General features: G+C 34.1%; 1 protein-coding gene across 1 annotated transcript in view; it reads right to left on the bottom strand.

Annotated features, from left to right (window-relative positions):
* Positions 1-11,689, bottom strand: part of GREB1L (growth regulation by estrogen in breast cancer-like) — a 218,656-nt gene that overhangs the window by 97,261 nt on the left and 109,706 nt on the right. Inside the window, exon 3 of the mRNA XM_012725965.1 lies at positions 7,940-8,047. The gene's annotated coding sequence lies outside the window, so the exon portion shown is untranslated. The remainder of the gene's footprint in view (positions 1-7,939; positions 8,048-11,689) is intronic.

Genomic DNA, 11,689 nt, shown 5'->3' with positions numbered 1-11,689 from the left:
TGTAATTCTCCAAACTATTTCCCCAGCTATCATATATTTAAAATGACCTAGCCATACTCCCTCAACAAGTTTCTCTTTTAACCAAATATAAATATTTTCCACTGGGCTACTAAGTTGACTTTTAGTAGCAACTACCTAGAGAAGCTAGACATTAATTTTAAAATTTTATTTTAAAAGGATCACAGTTAGTAACAAGAATCAACACAGGAAACACTCATTTTAAAAATGTACATTCCAAAAGATAAAAAAAAACTATATCAAGGTTACTAGACTATAAAGACAGTCAGTGGGGATATACAGATGGCCCCCAACTTAAAGTGGTTGGCTTACAATTTTTCTACTTTATGACTACATGAAAGCTACCCATGTTCAGTATAAACCATACTTTGAATTTGCTTTTTTCCAAAGTTGGCAATATGTTAATGATGGTATGATGATGTAATTCTAGGTAGTAGCAATGAACCCCAGTTCTTTGTCATTCATGTGGTCATGAGGGTAAAAAAAACTATAATATCTACTATGTTGCCAGTGTTTTTTGGCTGTTGTTTTATGTTTTCACATCCCTTCATGTATACAAAATACCCAAATGTGTCTTCTATTTCTTCTGAGAAAAGGCAAGCAATTACTAATCTTGTGATGAAACTAAAGATAATTGCCCAATGGTAGGCTAATATAAGTATTCTGAGCATGATTAAGGTAGCTGTGTAGTAGAATAGATGTATTAAATGAACTTTTAACTTATGATAATTTCAATTTATGATTGGATTATCAGGATATGATTTTATTGCAAATTTTTTTTTGAGATTCTCAATTTTTTTTAACGATTCATTTATTTGTGCATACAGAACTGGGGTACAGGCCAGAGGCACAGGGGCAGTGAGAGGATTCACCAGATTCAGAGTGGGGAGCAGAACAGGCAGATAGACAAAGTACACTGCTGAGGGGAGCAGTGGGCGGGTCAAGAGAGGTCTGCCACACCATGTGGTCACCTCTGGGGCAGGCGGGGATCAAACTCATGCTGAAGTGGCTTTTGACTCTTAGTGCTGTGCTTTAACCTGCTGCGCCACCAGGGAGGGCTGCATGTGTACTTTTTTTAAGTAACAACTCAACTTTTTAAAGAGCTTCACACACCTGAATCTCCAAGTTTCGTTTACTGAAGTGTGAGAAGCATTAATTCAGTAACAATAAGCACTTGCTAGTACCCTGATTGTGGCTTTCTAATACCATTGCTCACTGAAAAGAATAAGGCCCATCAAGGTAAAGAAAGCCAATTCCAGGGCAGAATGTACATAAGATGAACCTTGAACCGCTTTACCAGTAAGCAAAGAAGCTATCAAGTACTAGTGAGTCACATCAAAAGACATAAAAGTATACATGAAGAGTTACAATGGGCAGAAGATAGAGAAACTGAACATAAAAGAATAAATGCAAAGGACCAAATCACTTCCAAAATTTAAAAACCTTTAAATTAACTTTGCTTGTCAAAGAAAAAAAAAGAGACTCTTAGAAAAATAAGACCAAATCTAATTGAACCATTGTAAAAAGAAAAGGAAAATGAGGTGCATTTATCTTGTTTGTTTATCTTGTTGATTTTTAAAAAAGATTTATTTATTTATGCATACAGAACTGGGGTACAGGCCAAAGGTGAGGGGCAGTAAGAGGATTCACCAGAGACAGAGTGGGGAGCAGAACAGGCAGACAGACACTGCTGAGGGGAGCAGTAGACAGGTCAGGCAATGTCTGCTGTGCCATGTGGATCACCTCCCAGGCGGGGACTGAATTTGTGCTGAAGTGGCTTTAGCTTTGTAGTGCTGTGCTTTAACCCACTGCCAGGTTGTTTTTTGTTTTGTTTTGTTTTGTTTTTTATGTACTTCAAAGTAAACTTATAGTCCTTTTTTTTAATGAAATGATAAAATTATAAAATTACGACTTGATACCCTTAAAGCAAAATTCACTTAGGCAGTGATAATGAGTGAAATCAGTAGAGAAAAGGTTGATGGAAATTATAAGGGAGGGATAAGGCTGTCACCTCCTACACTGATCAAAGTTAGCATCACTAAAAGATACTGAATGCGGCCCTCCCTGGTGGCGCAGCGGGTTAAAGCACAGCACTGAGAATCTAAAGCCGCTTCCTCATGAGTTCAATTCCCACCTGCCCCGGAGGTGACCACATGGCGCGGCAGACCTCTCCTGACCCGCCCGCTGCTCCCCTCAGGAGTGTACTTCGTCGATCTGCCTGTTCTGTTCCCCACTCTGTCTCTGGTGAAGCCTCTCACCGCCCCTGAGCCTCTGGCCTATACCTCAGTTCTGTATGCACAAATAAATAAATCTTTTTTTTTCTTAAATGAATTACATAATTGAATTCTTTTTTTTTTTATTAAAAAGTTTATTTTTACATCATTTAGCACATTTTTTTTTCATCTCAATTGTAATCCCCACGGGTTTCCCATCACCAAATCACCCCTGTGCCACCACCATAGTCCCGTGCATTTCCCTCCCTTCCCCCCCCATTACAAATAAATAAATCTTTAAAAAAAAAAAAGATACTTAATGTTGTGTGCCTCCCCAAGAGAGACACTATGCAACATATACAACATCTAGGAAGCATTCTTGCCAATGGATGTAGTGACAGTCATCAAATCTCTAACAAGAATTTCCATTTATAGGGTGGAGAAATAAATAAATGAAACCAGGAAGCAAGCAAATTCAGAAAGAGGGACAGATAAGTAGACAGAGCAAAGTTTCTTCAACAAACCAAATTTATCTAGTTTATAAACCAGATGCAACTAGAATTCAAATTTAGACTCAAAAGCCCATGTTTTTTCCATTAAAACATGATATTGAAGTAAGAAAATGGTGAGTGTGAAGCAGATTTATTCTGTTGATTTATTCTGTGTACACGTGCATAGTTATTTTGGCTTTTTGATTTGTTATTGAATGGGTACACAGCATAATGCTAAAGACAATTAAAAATACGAAGAAAAATTTTAAAATGAGTAACACATCTATACATAACTTGTCAGTATTCTGTTACCTTTTCTTCTACAAATGTTGTCACCTAATTTCCAAACTTAAAATTCACCCAACCAGGGCCCTCCTTGGTGGTGCAGTGGGTTAAAGCACAACACTATAAAGCTAAAGCCACTTCAACATGAGTTCAATCTCCAGCCCCAGAGGTGATCCACATGGCACAGCAGACCTCACCTGATCTGTCTACTGCTCCCCTCAGCAGTGTCTATCTGCCTGTTCTGCTCTCCACTTTGTCTCTGGTAAATCCTCTCATTGCCCCTGCACCTCTCACTGCCAGTTCTGTTTGCATGAATAAATAAATCTTTTAAAAAATTTCACCCAACCAGGCAGCACTTATAGAAATCTTACCATCAAAGTGGTTAAGCAAATAGACTCTCAATTCAGATGGCCTAAATTCAATTCCTGCACACACACTATCCTGTAGGATATAAGACAAGTCACGTAATCTTTCATTAATAAAATGGAGTAATTCAACCTGATCATAGGTTTTTGTGAGAATATGTGAGACTTTATACTCACATAAAATTTTAAAAATAGTTCCTGACATAGAATGAATGTGCAGAAAAAGTTAGGCATAATAGTTTGCTTTTTTAGCATTGTGCTACAATAACAATGCTAAAAACAGTAAGCTGTACTCCTTTCACTATTGTACTTATTGGTCACGAAAGTATTTTCTGGGTCATTGTTCTAGGAACAAGGGACCATCAACAAAAAGTTCCAAAAGTTGCTCTTTGATACTACAGACTCATTTATTAAGAAATTTTATAATCATATACAGATCATTATCATTCCTTATAGCTAGTTATCAGATTCTTATGAGCCCTTTTTCTGTTAAAATGTTCACTGATGACATTGATGATGTGTGACTTCTAGACATGGAAATCACCTGGTTCTGGCAAGTTCTCAGTGCCTATAGTCCAAAATTAAAACCAACATATATTCAAAGTTCTTTTTGTGTGTGTGATCTTTTCACCTTTCATTTATCCTCTTACCTTTAGATCTGTTGCTCTTAATTATAATTAGTTGGGTCTGGTGCTTGTCTGGCTCCCCCATTAGATTGTGAGTCCTTAGGGGAAAGATTTTGTTTAAAACTGGAATTGACTGGAAAAAAAAATACATTGAGCCCTTTGGTGTGCCCTATCTAATTATACATTAAGTGGTTTTAAAGAGATACTATCTCTTCCCAAGCACATTCCCCAAAACACAAAGCTAACCACACATTAGAAATAAGAATTTTTATTCATCCCCTTTGCCAAAAAATCTTTAGAAAATGTAAATTAATTAAAAGACAAAATTCCCAACCCATTTTAATAGTTTTGGGCCTTTCAGTCTAGATGAATCTAGACAGCTTCTTAAGTCAAAAGTATTTTAGGTTCTAAAACAAAATCCAGTACTAGTAACAATCTTTTAATTAGCTATTTTTATCAGTATACTACTGACTATACAATGTCTTAAATTTTAGAGAATTACTGTACTATTCCAGCTAACTTAATAGTAATTATTAAAAACCCATTATAATTAAATTATGTTATATTTCTATCTTCCTTTGTAACAAACAGTTATATGTTACTACTGGAAATCTTTACTTTCTTCCTTGAAATGCCAGAAATTCTTTTGTAAAATAAACACATCTCGTCAAGACTCTCTGGAACTAGTATAATTACCAGAGGCAATCCCTGTGTAAGATCAAAGAAGCAAAACAATAATAGGCAACGTGTGACCTCTACCAAGTCACCAGAGACCAATTTTTCAACAGAGGGAAGAGTCAATAATCCAGAACAGAAAACATTAAATAACGAGAAATGCTTCCAAAGTGTGGCTTACCACATCCATCAAGACTGCCACTTTCAGAGACTTTAGAATCTATGGTTTTAGAGAACAAACTTCTGGGGATTTATATCACAACAATCATTAAAATCTGCATGAAACACCACAGGCAAAAAACAGTTCCTCAATGCAGGATAGAATGTCAAAAAATATTAAAATAATTTTCCAAATTTCATTGAATACTTAACAAGTGCAATGTATTTCACGTAACACTTAAATAATTCTGATTTACCTATTCCCATTTAATTTTTCTAAGAAATGGTTTTGAAAGCAGGTTATGAACATTCATGAGACAACAATAATCAATAAAAAACATTGAAGACTTCTGAAAGTTTTGTTTTGTTTTTGGTAGTATGGGCTTACTGGATCCAGAAACAGAATTTTAGTCTCCTTGTAATGTCTTTGGAAAATTAAAAAGAATTATAAGTTTGTAAAGAGATGTTAAGAAATTCCCACTCATGGTAATTACAGCTAAATATATGAAGTATCTTTGAAATTAACTTTAAGAAGTACAAAGGATACGACAAATAAACTTGTGCTTCTGAGTCAGCAAAATTTGTTTTTTCGATACTACTGTCAGACATCAGATGCATTAGGGACTGAACAAATGTCTATGAATTATTTAACTTGCAAAACACCCCTTTTGCCGGTAATTTAGAGAGTATTAAAACAGGGAGTTAGCTTAAAAGAAAAAATTCTAAAAATACAAAGCAACTGTGAACAGTCTGTTCTGTATGGATTTGTTACTCTGCTTCCTTCATCTTTCCACTCTGTCATCTGCCCCTGTCTTTCCATCTTCTTATCTTATTAACATTGCTAATTGTATTTGTCGGTTTTGCCACAGTCTCAATGCTACTTAAACAGCTGTGGGTTTTCTCTAGGCAATTATCAGTCACTACACTTAGGTATCTAAATTAGTTGTTGAAAGGTACTTTAACCTTGAGAAAATAGACATATAGCACACTGCATGCTAAACCTTACATCTATATATTACTTTATTAAAAAATAATTTAAATACACAAGCAATTCACAAATATTCTGAATTTTTGAATTACTAAAAAAATCCATAGTAGAGCCTATTTTTATACTATTCATCATTTCATCTTTTGCCCCCTGTTCTATACACATTGTTATGTATGCTCTCTCTGTACATGTATACAGAGTAATAAACTGTGTGTAAAAATGTGAAAATAAAACACTCAACTTCCTTTAACAGTCTCTTTTCACTACCTATCTGCCAGTTGGCCAAAACTTTCAAAGGTATCTACAATCACAGCAGTAGTATTATGAGGTCATGTGCTATGGAGCAGAGCTCTTCCAATATATAGATTTTCCCCTTCTCTATTTCCCTTCAAAGAGAAAATTCTGTATAGTATTTGTTTCTCTTATTCTCTGACTTGACTCTGATAATAATTTTATTTTTTACTAGTCCATTAGCTATAGGGAAAATCCAGGGAGAAAAACAAGATTTAAAATTATTTATCAACAGATATACATTTCTATTAAACACAAGTAAATTTTTTTATTTGAGAAATACAACTAAATTTAAAAAGACTTTCTACAATACAGAAATATTACATTCCTGTGCCACTTATTCTTTTTATATTTTAAAGTAAATACAAATAAAACTTCTTATATTTAACAAGTATTGATGTTTTAAAAGGTTTATAATAAACTGGTCATGGGTCAGTCAAAAGCTCATGGAATCACTTCTTAATTAGTATAGGCTCCTTAACTTCTTACTCCACAAATGTACCTTCTGCTCCAAGGAGAGAAAAAGGTGATCTTTCAACTCCACAAAATTTTTTACTGAGAGAGAAATATCAAAATGATAAGCATTTTGGAAAGCAAAGTACACTTCAAACCCTAACTATTCTTTCAAATCTATATTGACTTATAGAAATTGCCAACATTTGGTAAGGATTATCCTTCCATTAGACAAAAGCAAGCATTCCTTAGATAAATCAGGAGTTTTTGCCATGAGACTCATAAAACCTTTTCACAACACAGATTTTCAAGAGAATCCTTTAAGGTTTTAGGAGGCTGCTCCTTTTACTAAGTAACAAAATACACCCCATGGTGTCTCACTGACCCCACTCAGCTGTCCTTTGACCTCTTCAATTGTTGAAGCCTAACTCCAGGGCCTACAGAATTTGCCTCCCATATCAAAAAGGCGAATGTCGCTTCCTCCTAGCACCTGGTGTAACAAAACGCAACAGTTCCTCCGCTTTTCTGTTTCCTCGCTCCCTCTCGGACCATTTTCCAGATGTTCCAGATCCAAATGTTAAGCCAATGCTAGCTTTCAGGATCTGCATGGTCACCATGAAGGAACAAACAGGGACCAGGCTGAAGTGGCAATGACCCTCTTGTTCTTTTTGGTCTCAAAAGGATACGACAGGTCATAAAAGAAGAAAAGATCTTTGGCCTCCGTTGGAAATGCTAGGCTATTTAAGCACGTTGTAACTTCCAAAAGGGAGACTCGTGGGTTGTGCCCCGATAGACAAGTTACCTTAAACAGTATCCTAAATACTCAATTCTACACAATGCTTTGATTTTCTTTGACATGGGAGCAGAGGGAGACAGTATCACCTTTATCCTTTTCTAAACCAAGTCCCCTAAAAATAGAGGAAAAAAACCTTAATGAATTTTTTTTAAATGCACATCTCAGTATTTTATGATAAAAATTTTAAATATACATGGTTAGTAGGTATGGTTTGTATTTCTTTGCCAAAGCCACAAATCTAGTTGTCTCTTTTACTAGAGAGTTTGAAAGATAAAACCACAATCTATGAAGGAAAATAAACTGAATTGTTATCTTAAATAACTTATATTGGAAATATACCACTGAAAGTGTTATGGGGGAAAAAAAACCTTATTGCTGAATGTCTTTCTTTCTTTTTTAAAGAGAATGGGGAAGGATGAAGAAAGCAGGGAGGAGAGAAAATGGGATGAGAGGAACTCATAGAAATAGCTGCTTAATCCATCTGAGGGCTAATATAGTAGCTTTATTTAAATTCTAAATATAACTTACTAAAACAAATTTGATCTTGAAAAATAGGGTGGGGGACACTTCATACAATACCTTGGTTTATATATTAACATTTTTGAATCACGTGCATGATTAAGTTGGGTTGTCAACACTTCAGGGAGCCTGTTGCCTAGATTTTACTTGCTTAAAGCTTTTTTGCACCTGTAAAAACATAAAAAAATAAAAATATATATGTAAGGACATAATTCCACAATATAATAACCTAATAGTTTATAATTCTACAAAAATTATAATTAGAAATGGATTATCAAAGTCTTACACAATTCCATATACACAACAGGCAAATAGATATTCCTTCTTAAAAATTCCTAATTACATATAATCAAAAATAACTTCTGATGTCCTTAAGATTTCCCCCCCAATAAATGTACACTGAATAACTGTGAAGTCTACATTTTTGGCAGCTACTACTATAACGCTAAAAACCTATAGATTGTTTTTAAGGATCAATGAAAAGGAAATTTTTTTTACTCTGAGGAGTTGGATTTTTATACTTATATTGCTCTTTTCTTTAAGTAACTTATGGTCAATATAAACTACTACAAAGAAAAATAGACAATAGGTTTTTAAAAAGTATCAAGTGAAATAAAACCTTTTCATTGATTTGTATACATAATTTACTTTTGTTGCTGTGTTTAAAAAGAAAGCAAAAAAGAATTTCCGAAGAATGCACTAATTTCAATATGAATATTTATACCACTAAATTTCAATATTGTAACATAATCTTAACTTACATCTTCTACAAAAATGTTTTATTTTACTCTTTTTTTATATGAACTTGAGAGGACAGAGTGAAATGAACCATTATAGATCTTTAAATAAAAATCTTTACCTTTCTTACTGTCAAAAAACATGTCTTCAGGCAAAAGAATTATTAAAAATGAAAAATCCAATTTTTCAAACTCATGTATTTCCCATCCACCCAAATACAAATACATATGTCTTTCTGTAAATCAGGAGTCTTGCTACCTACATTCAAACCCAAGATTACTCCATCTGGTCAACAAGGTCAAACTGCATTACTGCCAATGAAACTATATGACTCGACAAGGACCTTAATGATTTTTAAAAAAGGTCAGTAATCCAATTCCAATGGCTTCAGAGTCTAAAATTGCTAATTTTGGGCCACGTGCTGCACACTTCACCTGCTAGTAATGACATTTTTGTATTTTCTTCTAATTACACTCAAAGCTAAGACCTTTGGCCCTGGGCCACAGACCCCTATTCAAGCTGCATACATTCTCTTAAACGACCTGATCCTTTGTTGTCACTCTTACTCTTTCATCTATTATTTACACCCATAGAGAAGGAAGATACTCTGCCATTTGTATAGTTTAAAGCTTCTAATCATCTTAATTTCTTTGCCTTTCAACCTATGGTCTTTTTCATAGATTAATGCCAAAGTTTGAAAAAAATCATTTTTTTCAACCTCTTCATACCCTTTCTCCTTTCTTACTCCCTTGCCGACCTTCTTCCTCTTCCTTCTCCTACACAGGAGGAGCTTTGTATCAGCAAAAAATTACAAATTTTGAGTTTCAACAACAAAATTAATTTCTAAATATAATTCAAAACCTCTGTCTTGTTCCTGCAGATCAGTAATTAGTATGTGTCTTTCATCAGAGTCCATTTAATTAAGTGAATGTTTACTTAAAATCTGCTCTTGTCTCACTAAGGCACGTGTATAGAATTTTCATAATTCCTCTGCAAAAAAATGCCAAAGAAGATGGTGCAAATAGTAGAGATGTTAGTCATGTGGCTAAAATTTTGGAACATTTTAATACCTACAATTATTCAACTATTCCCAAGAAAAGAGGAAGGAAAGAAAAATATACAAAAATTTAAAGGTAAAAACCTTATAAGTTTTACATTTTAAAAGCCTACTAATTGCCCAAACAGAAAAATCCTCACAGAGAACATTCTTTATCATTGCAATTTCCCAACACTTTCCCAGACTTTTTTGCTAATGTCCAAACCCATTTTACAAATCCAAAGCAGAGTTGTTTACCATGATACAGATGTCCCCCTCAGATCACCGTAGCCACCAAAAGATTCTGATTTCCAAGATGTTTATAAAAAGATACATGATCCATCTTTGGGGGGGTTTCTTCCTCTATTGCTCAGCTTACTCTTGATTTCTAACAGTATTTCCTTGTTGTCTGTCCCCTCTGCAGACCCTGAAACCCCTTGTCTTTTCTTATTTTCACCATTTGCTTCAACCAGCAGTTCACTGGAGACCCATCCATCTTGTAATGCCTAAAGTGACAGATGCTCTCAGGAACCACCACTCTGCTGAGTGAACAAAAGATAACATCACCTCTAGGAACTCCAGAGAGAAATACAACTGCAACCTTAAGACAGGGGCTGACTTGACAGACATTGGACCATAAACCTCTTCTAAGCGAAAAAGAAAACAATTGCCACACACAAAAAAAAATCTGACACAATCAAAGGCAGAAAAGAGTGATTATTTGTGGATTGCCTTTTCACTCTGCAGCTCACTTTTCCCCCCACAACGCTTTTATATTGGGGCAATTCACTTGCCAAGAGGCAAGAGAAGTTCTTGGAGAGGTGGGTGGGGGGAGTCTTTCTCAAGTACCTTCTTTTATTCCATAAAATTCAAAGTGAAATTCATTCACATGTGTGCTCCAGTGACCCTAAGGCTATAAGAAGCATTCTTAAGTCTTTCTTGTTTACATAAAGAAATATCTGGTCTGAGAAATGCTGAATCAACTTCTGCTGATGTGCAAAACATATGCATGCTTTGCATATTAAAAAGGCATTAAAAATTAAAAATAACATGTGACACAATGTCAACAATATGTGCAGCTCATTTAAAAAAAAAGCTCACCATTCAACCATCAGACAACCTCCAACTTAGGTTAAAAAGACAGTTAACAAGAGGATTCTGGTAAGGGCTACAGATCTCTTCTAACAAAAAGATCTTATTAACATCTCCCAGCTTCAACCCAAGGACAAGAAGGATGCAGTAGATTCAAGGGATACTGCCGATGCCACCTAGGGTTGTTTTTTTTTTAATGTTTTTACTTAAAATCTTCATGTATAAATAGATAAATTTAAAACTAACATTTAATTATAAATTTATTCTAAAATTTAGATAAAGAAATGAAATGAAAGGAAAATTTTGAATAGTAAACAAAAACTGACTTGGTGTTCAATTAAGAACATTGTGTGATCAATGTCAATTATAGAAATTAACAACCATTTTTATAATAGATATCTAGATGACACTGCAGCTTAATATATTATCATTTTCAATAGGGTAGAAGGCACAAATATTTGTGTGAAATTTAACTGAACCAAATACTCAAGAAAAGTTGCTAACTATATTTCTAAGAAGAAACCTAAGCATTTACAACAGCATTTCTTAAGACAGGGGCTGACTTGAAAAATATAAAAATATTTTAATTTTCTTTAAAATTTTTGCACAAGAAATCTTAAGTTATAATTATTTTTCTTTAGAGTCATGCCTATTTTACTAAAATAATATAATTTTAAAAGATGTTTATTTAATCGACTGTATTTGAATTCTTTGTGAAAAAATTTCAACCTCATAAACCAACACATCTCATTTTAAACACCTCCTTATGTTTCCCTTACTTCCTTTGTGTCTGTATAAAGTAGGGAAATCATTTCAGCCTCATAATTTCTAAGTTTTATATTAACATTGGCAAAAAAGAATGAACACAAAATAATTAAATATGTACAATTACATAATTCCATGAAAAAATATTAAATAATTACATACTATTTACTAATATATGG

The sequence above is a fragment of the Condylura cristata genome, unplaced genomic scaffold (assembly GCF_000260355.1).
Source record: "Condylura cristata isolate star-nosed mole 26May11 unplaced genomic scaffold, ConCri1.0 scaffold00016, whole genome shotgun sequence".
Lineage (NCBI taxonomy): Eukaryota > Metazoa > Chordata > Mammalia > Eulipotyphla > Talpidae > Condylura > Condylura cristata.
The sequence above is the reverse complement of the archived record's forward strand: the minus strand, read 5'-3'. Positions and strand labels throughout refer to the sequence as shown.